Below are 14,671 nucleotides of genomic sequence, written 5' to 3'. Positions count from 1 at the left end.
TAAAATTCCAGATTGTTGTAATTCAATAATAGTCTCAAATGAGTAACTGTTTTAAGTTATCAAAGTAAATTTTAATGCCCATTAAATAGTCTATTGCAGGGTTTTCCAACTTAACCACTATTCACATTTTGGTCTAGATAATTCTTTGATGTGGGCTGCTTTATTGTGTATTGCAGAATGATTAGCAAAATCCTTGTCTTCTAGATGTTAGTATCGATCTCCCAATAGGTTTCAACAGCAACAAAAAAAGTGTCTTCTGAGGACAAACGTCTGCCAGAGGACAAAATGGCCCCTGTGTGAGAGCCACTGGTCCATTGCAATGCTATTTATGTGTGTATCCTATCAATAAAGGTCTAATAGTTCTCCAAAAAAGTTCTCATCTCAATAATCCAGGAAAAATTGCTTCATTTAGGTTTAAACATTAATTACATTTAATGTGGACATCTAGAAGTGTAAAGTTTATGAAACAAAGACTCTTTGGGGTTAGTTACTCCTAAAACTTAAAATTATAGGGCAGCCCCGGTGGCGCAGTGGTTTAGCGCCGCCTGCAGCCCAGGGTTTGATCCTGGGGACACTGGATCGAGTCCCAGGTCAGGTTTCCTGCATGGAGCCTGCTTCTCCCTCTGCCTGTGCCTCTGCCTCTCTCTCTGTGTCTCTGTGAATAAGTAAATAAAATATTTTAAAAAATAAATAAATAAAACTTAAAATTATAGTAAATTTATATAAAAACACAAGTAAAGTTCACAATACCCATGATATGGAAACAATCTGCCCTCCTACAAAGGAATGGATGAAAAAAATGTGGCATACATATATAAAGGGATATTATTCAGCCAAATAAGAAGGAAATCCTGTCATTTGCAACATGAATGAACCTAGAGGACAATATGCTAAGTAAAATAAGTTAGACAGAGAAGAAAAATACTATATGGTATCACTTATATGTGCATTTAAAAAAAAAGACAATTTAATAGAAACAGGATTGTTGCCAGGTGAGGGGACAAGGGGATGGGGAGTTGTACATTAAAGAGTATAATCTTTCAGTTACAAGAAGGGTAAGTTGTAAGGATATAATATATAGCAATTCCACTGTAGTTAATATGGTTTTGTATACTTGAAATTCACTGAGTAAATATTAAGCATTCTTACCAAACACACACATGCACACACGCACACACACATTAACTGAATGAGCTGAATGACATGTTAATTATCTTAATCTTGGTAATCATTCTCTCTCTCTCTCTCTCTCTCTCTCTCTATATATATATATATATATATATATACACACACACACATATATAAAACCATTACATTGTACACTTTAAATATATACACTTCTATTTGTCACTTATTCCTCAATAAAGTTGGGGAGGAAATAAAAATAAAGCCTCTGCTGAGAAAACAGGTCTGCAGATGTGCTTCCCTTAGAACAGAATCTCCTCATTATTGGGCAAACATCCTTAAGTTCCTGTGTGCTATATGACTGAGGAGCAGCTAATTGAATATTGTGGCCTTTTCTATGACCTCTATGTTCAAAACATTTTTTTATGCTAGCAAAAACAAAAATCACCCTTTTCATTACAAGTTTTGGGCCAACAAGTTTGTAGGTTTCTAATGAAAATGTCTTATCTACCAAGAATTTTGTTTTTCTCTTTTTGGGGATCTGGGACAGTCCACTATTCATTTGCATATATTGAAGATTGTTTCAAATATTTAATATTTTAAAAACAAAGTTTGATTAAAGCCACGATGTTTCTATGCTCTGGGCCACTCCATTGAGGCAAAGTCATAACTAGCATTACACCCAGAAAGAATTATGCATGGCCACAGAGAGAATGTTATTCACTTAGATCATGGCTATATAGTGACCTTAATCAGGTTTACTTTTCAAGTGTTTAATGATACACTGAGTGCCTCTAAAGATTTTTGGACTCTTTCCAAAATTGAAGTTGTGCAGTTTTTGTTGTAAGTTCAATTTCAGTGGTTAAACTGGAAAAAATTTTTAATATGAAGCAAATAGGTTAATTCCAAAAAATATATTTAAGGAACTTACATTGTAACTTGTTCATATGTGAATTAATGAAACATGTTGCAAATCTGAGAGCAGCTATGGAGATTTTTCTTCTAAGCTTAAAGAATACAACTAAGGTTACTTAAACTATAGTCAGCCAAACTATACTTAAACTATAGTGTGAAAAAGGATGCTCAATAAAATAGGTCTATTTCTCTAACAATAAGGATCCTCTTTTCATCATTATTTACCTACTACTAATCTACTAAAGTCTTTCAAATAATACATTTTGCTATCAACTGCAAAAATGTTACTTGACATATTCATTCTTATAAGAAAAAATCATCAAACTAAAGAATATTAAAGAATATAATTGTTGTAAATCTAAATTAAGCTTATAAAAAAAGAAATGTTATTTTATAGATATAACTCATCCTTCTCACTGTCTAATCACGTAGTGAGTTGAAATCAGAACTGGCGTTTTATCTCCACCATCACTTATATTAAAATTCCAAATGAATTTTACAGCATATTTTCCATTTGCTATTCAGATATACATTTTAAAAAAAGGCAAAATAAATGATCTTTAAAAGATGGTAGTTTTTTTAATATATAAAAATTATCTATTTTGAAGATTACTTCTATGTCCATATAATTTAAGGTATACAAGACAGGCTTAAACAGTCAGAATAATTAGGTAAAAATGGTAACATAGGAAGTATAAGTTTAATTGTTAAAGTGTTAAGTATGTAGACAATAATTCACTTTTTTGCTCTCAATATTTTTAGTAAAGAATTGTATTATCAAGGGCTATTGGCTTTGACATAGATAGTATACATTGGTCTTCTCACATCTATTCCCTCGCCCTTGATAATGGGTAACTTATTTAAGTTCTTTATGCCTTACTTTTTCCTTCTCTATATCTATTTCTACACACAGGAGTTTCATTATAAGTAAGATAAACCATCTGTGCTTCACAGGCGAATTCTACCAAACATTTAGAGAAGAGTTAATACCTATTTTTCTCAAACTATTCTGAAAGATAGGAGAGAGGAAAGCTTCCAAAACCATTCTATGAAACGATTATCATCCTGATGCCAAAACCAGATAAAGACACACCAAAAAAGAACTACAGGCCAATATCTCTGATGAACATACATGCAAAAATCCTCACAAAATACCAACAAACCAAATCTAATAATGCATTTTAAAAATCCTACACCTGATCAAGTGGGATTTATTCAGAGTGCAAGTGTGGTTCCTTATTCACAAATCAATCAACATGATACCAATAAGAAAAAATAACAAAAACTGACAATCATTTCAATAGAAGGAGAAAAAGAATCTGACAAAGTACAGCATCCATTCATGATAAAAACCCACAAAGTAGATTTAGAGGGAATATATCTCAATATAATAAAGATTTTATATGAAAAATCCACAGCTAACATCATTCTCAATTGATAAAAACTTAGATCTTTTCCCCTAAGGTCAGGAACAAGATGTCTACTCCTTATCATTTTTATTCAACAGAGTACTGAAAGTCTTGGCCACAGAAATCAGACAACAAAAAGAAATAAAAGGGATCCAAATCAGCAAGGAAGAAGTAAAACTTTCACTAATCGCAGATGATATGATACTATTAAAAAACAAAACAAACAAAAAAACCCTAAAGAATCCATCAAAAAAAGCCACTAAAACTGATACATAAATTCGGTAAAGTCATAGGATACAAAAATCAATGTATCCTTGTATTCCTTGTAGAAATCTATTGTATTCCTATATACTAATAGTGAAGAAGCAGAAAGTGAAATTAAGAAAACAATCCCATTTTCAATTGCACCAAAAACAATGAAAAATCTAGGAATAAACTTAAAGAAATGAAAGACATACTCTCAAAACTATAAAACATTGATTAAAAAAACTGAAGACCATAAGAAGAAATTAAATGATATTTTATGCTAATGGATTAAAAGAACTAATATTGTTCAAATGTTTATACTATTCAAAGCAATCTATAGGTTTGATAAAATCCCTATCAAAATGCCAACAGCACTTTTCACAGAGTGAGAACAAACAATCCTCAAATTTATATGGAACCACAAAAGACCCTCAATAGCCAAAGCAATCTTGAAAAAGAGAAGTTAAGCAGGAGGCATCATAATTCTAGACTTCAAGTTGTATTACAAAGCTGTAGTGATCAAAACAGTATACTGGCACAAAAACAGATCAATAGAACAGAATAGAAAGCACATAAATCCATAATTATATGGTTGATTAATCTTCAAGAAAACAGGAAAGAATGGAAAGAATATGCAATATGAAAAAGACACCTTTTCAACAAATAGTGTTTGGAAAACTCAATGGCAACATGCAAAAGAATGAAATTGGACCACTTTCTTACACCATACACAAAAATAAACTCACAATGGATTAAGGAGCTAAATGTGATACATGAAACCATAAAAATCCTTGAAGAGAACGCAGGAAGCAACTACTCTGACATTGCCTGCAGCAGCATCTTTCTGAGTATGTCTCCTGAGGCAAGGGAAACAAAAGCAAAAAGAAACTATTGGGACTACATCAAAATAAAAAGCTTCTGCGCAGCAAAGGGATCAACCAAACTAAAAAGTAACCTATTGAATGGGGGAAGATATTTGCAAATGATATATCTGATAAAAAGTTAGTACCCAAAACATATAAAGAACTGATATGTGCAGCCCGGGTGGCTCAGCGGTTTAGGGCCACTTTCAGTCCGGGGCCTGATCCTGGAGACCCGGGATCCAATCCCACATCAGGCTCCCTGCATGGAGCCTGCTTCTCCCTCTGCTTGTGTCTTTGCCTCTCTCTCTCTCTCTCTCTCTCTCTCTCTCATAAATAAAATCTTAAAACAAAAAGAACTGATACAACTCAACCCAACAAACAATCCAATTAGAAAATAGAAGACATGAACAGATATTTCTCCAAAGACCTGCACATGGCCAACAGACACCGGAAAAGACGCTCGACATCACTTATCATCAGGGAAATACAAATCAAAACCACAACAAGACATCACCTCACATCACCTCACACCTGTCAGAATGGCTAAAATCATCACCACAAGAAACAACAAGTGTTGGCAAAGACGATGGAGAAAAAGGAACACTTGTGCACTGTTTAGTGAGAATGTAAACTGGTGCAGCCACTGTGGAAAATGGTATGGAAATTTTTCAAAATGTTAAAAATTTAACTACATTATGATCCAGCAATCATAGTAATAAGTATTTACCCAAAGAATACAAAATCACTAATTTGAAGGGATACATGTACCCTTATGTTTATAGCAGCAGCTTTATTTACAATAGCCAAGACTATTGGCAAGTGCCCATCGATTGATGAATAGGTAAAGAAATATACATGCACAGAATATTATTCAGCCATAAAAAAGAATGAAATCTTGCTTTTTGCAAGGTCATGGATGGCTAGAGAATATAATACTAAGCAAAATAAATCAGTCAGAGAAAGACAAATACTATATGGTTTCACTCACATGTGGAATTTAAGAAGCAAAACACAAGGGAAAAAGATGAGAGATAGACAAATCAGGAAACAGATTCAATTATAGAGAACAAACCTGAGGGTTACCGGAGGTAAGTAGGGGAATGGGTTGTATATTAAATAGGTGATACGGATTAAGGAATGCACTTGTGATGAGCACAGGGTGATGTACAAAAGAGTTGAGTCACTGTATTGTACACCTAAACTTAATATAACACTGTATGTTAATTAACTGGAATTAAAATAAGAACTTTAAAAAAAAACTTGATAGAACTGCTGGGAAATATTGACAACCACTATTATAGTGGGAGATTTCAACATTGCACTCTGAGAATCTGAGAAGACAATAATAACAAATCCTTGAATAGAGAATTACTAAACTAGATTAGAGGACATCTATAGCATTCTAAAACCAATGACTTGAGAATGTTTCTTCTTACAAACATAGTGTACTTACAAAATATTGGTCACATCGTAAGACATGAATGAGATAGCAAGAAAAAATTTTAGTCATTATCAGTTATATCATAAAAAATGCAAATATGTTACACAGTGATAAAATTCCTAAATAATACAAACGCATATACTTATAAAACTAATCTCTTCTAAATATCTAATAGAACAAAACATAATCATAGAAATTTAAATGCTAGGAGAAGAGTATGTGCATGTGTGTGTATATAGATATAGATATATAGATATAGATCTCTCTCTATATATATGTATATATGTATCCATATAACACAAATAAGTAAATCAATTGAATTTGTTTTAATTTTCCAAAAAATAAATTCCAGGACAAAAATAGTTTATAAGTAATTTTTATATAAGTTTAAAAAAATTACTTAAATCTTATATTCTTCTGAATAATTAAAAAAAAGACATACTCTCCAATTCATTCTGTGATGTGATGTAATCTAGTTATGAATTTTAGACAAGTATATAAAGAGAAAGGTAAACTGTATATCAATTGTCCTTATAAATATAGATGGAAAAATCTTAAATAGCATATTAGTTAATCTAACCTGGCAGGGCAGAAAAAGGTGCTATATAGCATGACCATATTTGGTTTATTCCAGAAGTATAAGGTGGTCTATCACTGAAAAATTTGTAAATGCGATTGCCACTTTAAGAATCTAAGGGAAATGAAAAAAAAAAAAAGATCTAAAGGAAATGATTAATTCAATAAATAAGACATATCAACTTACTAATTCAAAAGATGCTCACAGAAAGAACTATTGGCAAACGAGGAATACTTTTAATAAAGGAAACTTAGAAGTAAGAAAAAATAATGGTGAAAAATTGTAAGTATTCTATTTAAAATCACAACCAACACAAGGGTGATTTCTGTCACAGTCATCTCTTCAGATTGTATTGGAAAATCTATCCAATGGACTAAGATAAGAAAAATTAAGTTTATAAGAACCACATAAAGGAAATAAAATTGTCATTATTCTGAGATGATATGGTTATTAAAAATTTCTTAATGTAATATTAACATAAAATATTAATTGCATTTTTGGATACTAAAACAAATGTTAAGAAAAATTCAAAAGGAATATATCAGATATTATTTGCAATGGTAATTAAAATGTCATCTAATACACTAAAAAACACCTATTTATAAAACAATTTTCCTGTAGAAGAATGAAGAGGTGACTAAACAGCTTCTGCACAGAAGACAGAACAGCAAGAGACACACAGTAAGGAAGGGAAGCCCTATTGCTGATGCTGTGAAATACAGTACGGAGGGATAGTACTAAGGGACCAGGAGCAGATTTGTCTGTCCTTGGGCACAGGGAAAAAAGAGCTCTAGTTAAAAAGAACAACTAATTAACAAAATATCCAACCCTAGAACTCCACCAAATGGTGGAATTGCTACTGGAATGCTCCCTGGGAATGGAGAGCAACACAGCTTACACTTCCCCTTCAACCTTGAAAACACAGATCAATGCATAGTCTGGGTTCCCTAACTGGCCTACCACATCAGTGAGCCCTGGGGCCACCAAGGCAGCCACAGGGCAGTACATACCAAGACAACCCTGGTTAATGCTCACTATAAAGTTCCCACCTTTGTGTCAAGGTGACACCAGCATAAAGCACCACAGAACACTCTGGGCCCATACCACTTCAACTCATGGCTTACTAGGCGCCTCAAATAAAGAGCAGTCTGGAACTTCCCAACTGATGTCTGCTTCAAACCCACCAGGGTACGCTCTCGCATTGAACACCCCAAAACACTCCTGCCCACACTAGCCTTGGTTCCAGGCACTCAGCCAGGGCATCCCCTGCAGTGAATACCCGCAGACACCCTGGCTTGTACCCACTGCATCTTCAGCTGTCCCTCCAGCTGAAGTGGAGAGCTCCAAAGCACTCTGCACCCTTTTGCTTTGGCTGTCCTGCTAGGGTGTCCCCTGTGTGGAACACCCCAGGACCCCCTGGTCTGTACTCAGCCTTGGCTCCAGCCACTCCTCCAGGGGCATCCTCTGTCCATAGAGCCCTAGTACATGCAGGCTTGCATTCATTTCAACTTCAGCTATCCTGCCAGGGTACTCTCCACACAGAAAGCCCAGGGACCTTCCAGGCCACACACTGCCTCATCCCTTACTGCCCTCCAGAATACTCCCTGAATGAAGCACTTTGGGACATCCTGGCCTGCCAAATTCTATAAAGAACTTATACAAAAACAGCAAAAAATTAAGAAAGAGCAGATGACCTGAATAGATACTTTCCTATGAAAGACCTACAGATGGTCAACAGACACATGAAAAGATGCTCAGCATCACCAATCATCAGGGAAATGCAAATCAAAACCACAATTAGATATTACCTTACACTTATCAGAATGGTTCCAATTAGAAAATAGGAAATAACAAATTGGTGAAGAAGTAGAGAAAAAGGAACACCTGGACACTGTTGAGAGTATAAATTGGTGCAGCCACTGTGGAAAATAGTGTGGAGATTTCTCAAAAAATTAAAAATAGAAATACTTATAATCGAATAATTCCACTACTGAATATTTACCCAAAAAGAAAAAAAAAACCACTAATTCTCAAAGGTATATTTGCCACTATGTTTATTGCATTATTTACAGTACCCAAAATATGGAAGCAGCTCATGTCCATTAATAGATGAATGGATAAAGAAGACATGGTGTATATGCAATTGAATGTTGCACAGCCATTAATGAAGATGAGATTTCGCCACTTGCCACAGTGTGAATGGATCTCAAGAGTATGATGCTCAGCAAAATAAGTCAGATAGAGAAAGACAAATACCATATGATCTCATTCATGTGTGGAATCTACAAAACAAATGAAAAAACAAACCAAAGCAAAATCAGACCCATATCTACAGGTAAGAAACTGACGGTTACCAGAGGGAATGGGTGTAGGGGGATGTACACAGTGAATGAAGGAGAGTGACAGATACAAGCTTCCAGCTATGGAAAAAGGCATGGAATAAAAAATCTAGTCTGCATTACTCTAGTAGCATTGTATGGTGTCAGATGGTAGCCATACTTGTGGTCACTATGCTATACACCTGAAACAAAAGTAATATTGTTTGCCAATAATACTCAAATAAAAAAAATAAAATGAAAATAATTTAATTCATCTCTGAGTGATCTAAATTACAGTAATGTATTTTTGCAGAAAATTACAACCTTGATTGCAAATCATTTAAAAATACATAAATAAATGAAGAGCACATACAGCGTTCTGTAGGTTCTATGAAATTGCAACATTTTCAACACAATTTTTATAAAATTTACATGGAATTGTAAGACCCAGGAGTAACCAATGGGCTCCTGGAGAAGACTGAGTTTGGAGGATCTTCCTCTAAGAAACATCAAGGTTTATTAAAAAAATAAATATATTTAAGCTAAGGTATAAAGTAGATCAAAGATAAATCTATTAACTGAGGAACATTTAATCTATAAGAAAAACTGTAAATGATTTCATCGTTACTAATAAATTTTCAGTGATGGGACATTGATTATTCATATTGAAAAAAGAAAATGAAATTAGGTCCCCAGTTCATGAGATCCACAGTAATCAACTTCATATACAGACTTAAGTATAAGGCAAAAACTATAAAAACTTAAGCAGACAAAAGAAGCTCTTTTGGGGCTTGGCATAAAAATACTATTCAAACATAAGAAAAGATGACTAATTAGACATTAAAATTGGAACTTTTCATCAAAAGAAGCATATAAAAATGTGAAAAGAGAAAAAGAAATCAGAAGATATTACCATCACATATACTTGAAATAGTATTATTATACAGAATATATTTTAATGTATAAAACATACATTTCACACAATGCCTGTAAACAATGACCAAACAAGGAAAACAAATGAAAAATACAATTCATTACTAATTAGGAATTTGTAAAATAAGACTCTCATAGAAAACTTTTATATTCATAAAACTGGCAATGCCTGACAATACCAAAAATGTTGGGCATATAAAACATAGGAAACTGTATATACTGCTGGTGGAATAAATTGATATAATTATTTTGGAAACAAATTTGGCATTATGTTGTAAAGTCATAAATACAAATACTAAAAGCTAGCAAATGTACTTCTGGACAAATTAATGCAAATGCACATCAGAAAATCTAGAATATTCAAAGTAGCCTATCTGTATCAACAAAACAATGGGAACTGCCCCCCCCCTATAGAAGATTTATAAATAAATCATATTGTATTCATATAAGGAAACGGCTACAAATGAAAAAAAATAGCAACAACATGACATTTAGATACAATGCAAATAAATAGAAATATTGAAAACTTCATAAAGTATGAAAACACATTTAAAAGCTCAAAATAAGTAAAATTAATAATGCGCTATGCAAAACTGCATATAGTAATAACATGCATATAGAATATAAATAAAATTGCAAATTTTAAAAAATTTAAGCAATTTTTGTTATAATGAGAGGCATGCCAGTGGACTGGGAAAGACTGATAGATAGCAGTAATAGTTGTGGTTTCATTGATATGTTTTTTATTATGCATCATAAAGGTTTTAGTTTAGTTAAAAATAAAATATACACATATATGGAGAGAAAGAAAGAGAAGGACTAAAAGAGAATGCTTTGCAATTAAATTTCAGCTTCAAATTATATTCCCTAAGTTAATATCCCATGTCACTTGGTCAACATCACTGGTTCTGGCTTTCAAGTTAGAAGAATTCTCCTTTCCAAATAAAAATTTTCCATGTCAGCAAAAATGTCCAAATCACCTATTTCACATTGATGTGCTTTTTAAAAACTTTTCTTTTCAAATTAAAGGCACTTCTTTGTTCCAGATTTAAGGAGCAGATGAAATATATTCTAATAGATTCATATCATAAATCTCTAGTGTCTAACTAGACCAGAAGAAACATCTATCTGCCCTGATCAGCATCTCCAGAGGCTATTATAGTCCCACTTAAAAAAAAAAAAAATTGTCATCTGTGTAGAGCCTTCTCTGTCTCTAGCTTGTCAGTTCAAGAACATTAGAATACCTCTTGAGTTTTGCTCATTAAGATGTACTTCTTTTATGCCCCATGATAACCGTTAATATTAAAAAAAAAATACAGGGAAATGCCATACGGCAGGTGCTTAAACTAGAGAATACTACTATGCCAAACACTTGGAGCTTCCCAATTACTACTGGACCCTATTTCCGTCTGGCAACTGATGGTTATATCACAACACAAGTGCCATTTTGAGGCTCAAGTAAGCAGCGTCAGTATAACTGCTAGTTGCCAGATGACTTTGTAGTCCTAGAGGACTGCAAGATACGGATGATTGCTCCTCAGAGGAATAACTGTTGACAGGGCCGGAGAAACAATTCATGAATGATGAACTGAGAAAGCACCAGCTATTCATGCAGACCTGAAAATGTGCCACACCACAACCTTAGGAAGGATTATAGCAATTTCCCCATGTCCTATTGTGTGCCTCTGACCAAGAATGACAGACATGCACAGTGTCGCTAGATATAGTCTTGATTCACACATCTTGATCTTTTGCGTCATTAAGAGTTATCAAAATCTTGAACCTCTCTGTACATCTTAAACACATAACAATTCTCTTTGCAAAATTAATTATTAAAAAACAACTCTACAAATATTTAAAATCAGGGAAGAACTTACCAAGAACTCATCATTGTACTTCTGCTTGGCCTTTAATTCTCAAGACTAATAGCATGTACAATGACTTGATTAGGACTCACAATATACACATTTTTAAAATCAATCTGTCCTTTTTGAGAATTCATGTACATATAAGCACAAAGTAGGCATACCTTCAGCTGCTTTAATTGTGGAAAACATTTACATAATAATCCTAAAATAACATACTGTAAAAAAGAACATACATTATTCCTCTGATACTTCCCTACCTAGTAACCACAGCTATAACATTTACAAAAGGGTAACTATGATGCATCAAGAAAGAGGATAAAAATACACACATGAATGGAATCATTCACTAAAGAAATGAGTAGAAGCCATGAACAGATATTTCTCCAAAGACAACATACAAATGGCCAACAGATACAAGAAAAAATGCTCCACAGTACATGGCATCAGGGGAAATAAACACCAAAACCACAATGAGATCCCACCTCACACCAGTGAGAATGGGGAAACAAGACAGGAAACAACAAATGTTGGAGAGGATGTGGATGTGGGGAACCCTCTTAACACTGCTGGTGAGAATGTAAGCTGGTACAGCCACTCTGGAAAACAGTGTGGAGGTTCATCAAAGAGTTAAAAATAGAGCTACCCTGGGATGCCTGGGTGGTTCAGTGGTTGAACATCTGCCTTTAGCTCAGGGTGTGATCCTGGGGTCCTGGAATCGAGTCCCACATGGGGCTCCCTGCATGAAGCCTACTTCTCCCTCTGCCTGTGTCTCTGTCTCTCTCTCTCTCTCTCTCTCTCTCTCTCTCTCTCTCTCTGGGTCTCTCATGAATAAATAAACAAAATCTTAAAAAAAAAAAAAGGAAATGCCATAGTTCCTCCTAAACAGGAAGTAATTGAAATGCTCTGCCTTTGTCTCAATTCTTAACCAGAATTTAAATGAAATTGCAGTTCTGCTCTACTGGTTAGGTGATGATGATTTTGGTAAATATGATTAATAATTATCCTGTTTGTTTTAAAACTCACTTTTCCAGAAAGTTTTATGTGAGAACATATACTTAGTTATATTTTAAGTATATTTGAAAATAAATAACACATAGCTTAAAGGTATGGAATGTTTAGAAATTTCATTTGGAAACCATTTTTACTTATTTTCAAAAGAAACCATAATCCTTATATACTACTTTATCCCTTGTTGAAAAGTTAAAATGTGCCACAAACACCCAACTGATTTACTTGCCAATTTGAGAAAACAATGAGTCAAACACACTTAAAAATCAAGCATCCTAGTAATGATAGAAATATTTCCTCAAAAAAAAAATCTTAAATATCAACTTCTAGGTTACTTTTGTAATGTTCCTCTTTTCCCTGAAAACTGACTTGAAATGGTTTTCTAAGAAAACAAGGTATTTGGACTAAGTAACTTACTTAGAAAGTAATTTACAATGAAGATATATTAGTTACCATAAATGTATATATGTGAATTATGCTCTAACATCTCAACTTAGAAATCCATGTTCATTAGCGTTTATGAAATATTTATTTCTCAATGCATAATTTCATGATATATTCAATAATTAATAGTAACAAGACAGACTGCTTAATTTTAAGTATTCATTGGTCAATATAGTACATATAGTACACACTACTAAAATAATGCATTTGTGAAAAAGGATTTCCTCTGTAACTGTATGATTGGTGTTATTATGGATGGTTCTAGCAGACAAAGTGCAAAATTATAGTAACTTAGCTATATTTTTCTTTTCTCTTGTATGATAGCAATCATCTTTTAATATAGGTAATTAAATAAATCTAAATGCGTATATTTTATCAGTTTAGGAAGTGATAAATTCTCTATAATTATATTTTTTATTATTATAGGTATATACAACAGGAAATAAAACTAATTATCATAACGTAAATTGTGATTATCTCTTTGCTTGTGAAAATTTAGTTGGTCATGATAGCACTAATTTATAATGACTATAATCCATCTTATCTGCAAAATGAACAGAATTTAAGTGGACAAAATTTTTACTGTTCGAATGTAGGGAAGTGTATTTTCTTTTTCTTTCTTTCTTTCTTTCTTTCTTTCTTTCTTTCTTTCTTTCTTTCTTTCTTTCTTTCTTTCTGATAGTCAGAGAGAGAGAGAGAGAGAGAGGCAGAGACACAGGCAGAGGGAGAAGCAGGCCCCATGCACCAGGAGTCCGACGTGGGACTCGATCCCGGGTCTCCAGGATCGCGCCCTGGGCCAAAGGCAGGTGCTAAACTGCTGCGCCATCCAGGGATCCCGAAAGTGCATTTTCTTAAGTTGTCAAAAGTGTGCTTATAATGACTATGAATTTGGGGCCCAGAGAAGCATGCTTTAAAATCTCTTATCTAGGGATGCCTTGGTGGCTCAGCGGTTGAGCATCTGCCTTTGGCTCAGAGCATGATCCTGGGGTTTGGGGATCAAGTCCCACACTGGGCTTCCTGCATGAAGACTGCTTCTCCCTCTCAAAAAAAAAAAAGACCACAATAAAAAAAAATTAAATCTCTTATCTACTATTTACATGTAATGTAACTTCGGATCAAATTGTGTGTTTCAACATCCTCCTCCAAAAAAAAAAAAAAAAGTCAAAATATGTAGATTCTTATAAGAATTATATGAAAAAATTCTTCATACAGGACATAATATCTAACAGTGCTATCTCCAAAAATATCAGCAAATTTTCCTTCCTCCTTTATCATAATTGGATTTAAGCAGCAATCTAAATAGATATTTTCTCATATACTTAAAATATATAAAAATATTTAAATCAGTGAATTTTGTTAAGTGTACAATTCAGTGGCATTATGTATGTTACCATTGTGCAACCCACATCACTATCCACTTCCATAAGTTTCATCATCTCAAACTCAAACTGTATGTGTTAAACAGTAACTCCCCATTCCCCTCTGTCCCTAGCTCCTGGTTAGCAATATTCTCTTTTCTCTATG

Source organism: Vulpes vulpes, chromosome 15 (assembly GCF_048418805.1).
Source record: "Vulpes vulpes isolate BD-2025 chromosome 15, VulVul3, whole genome shotgun sequence".
Classification (NCBI taxonomy): Eukaryota; Metazoa; Chordata; class Mammalia; order Carnivora; family Canidae; genus Vulpes; species Vulpes vulpes.
This window is presented reverse-complemented; position numbering follows the sequence as displayed.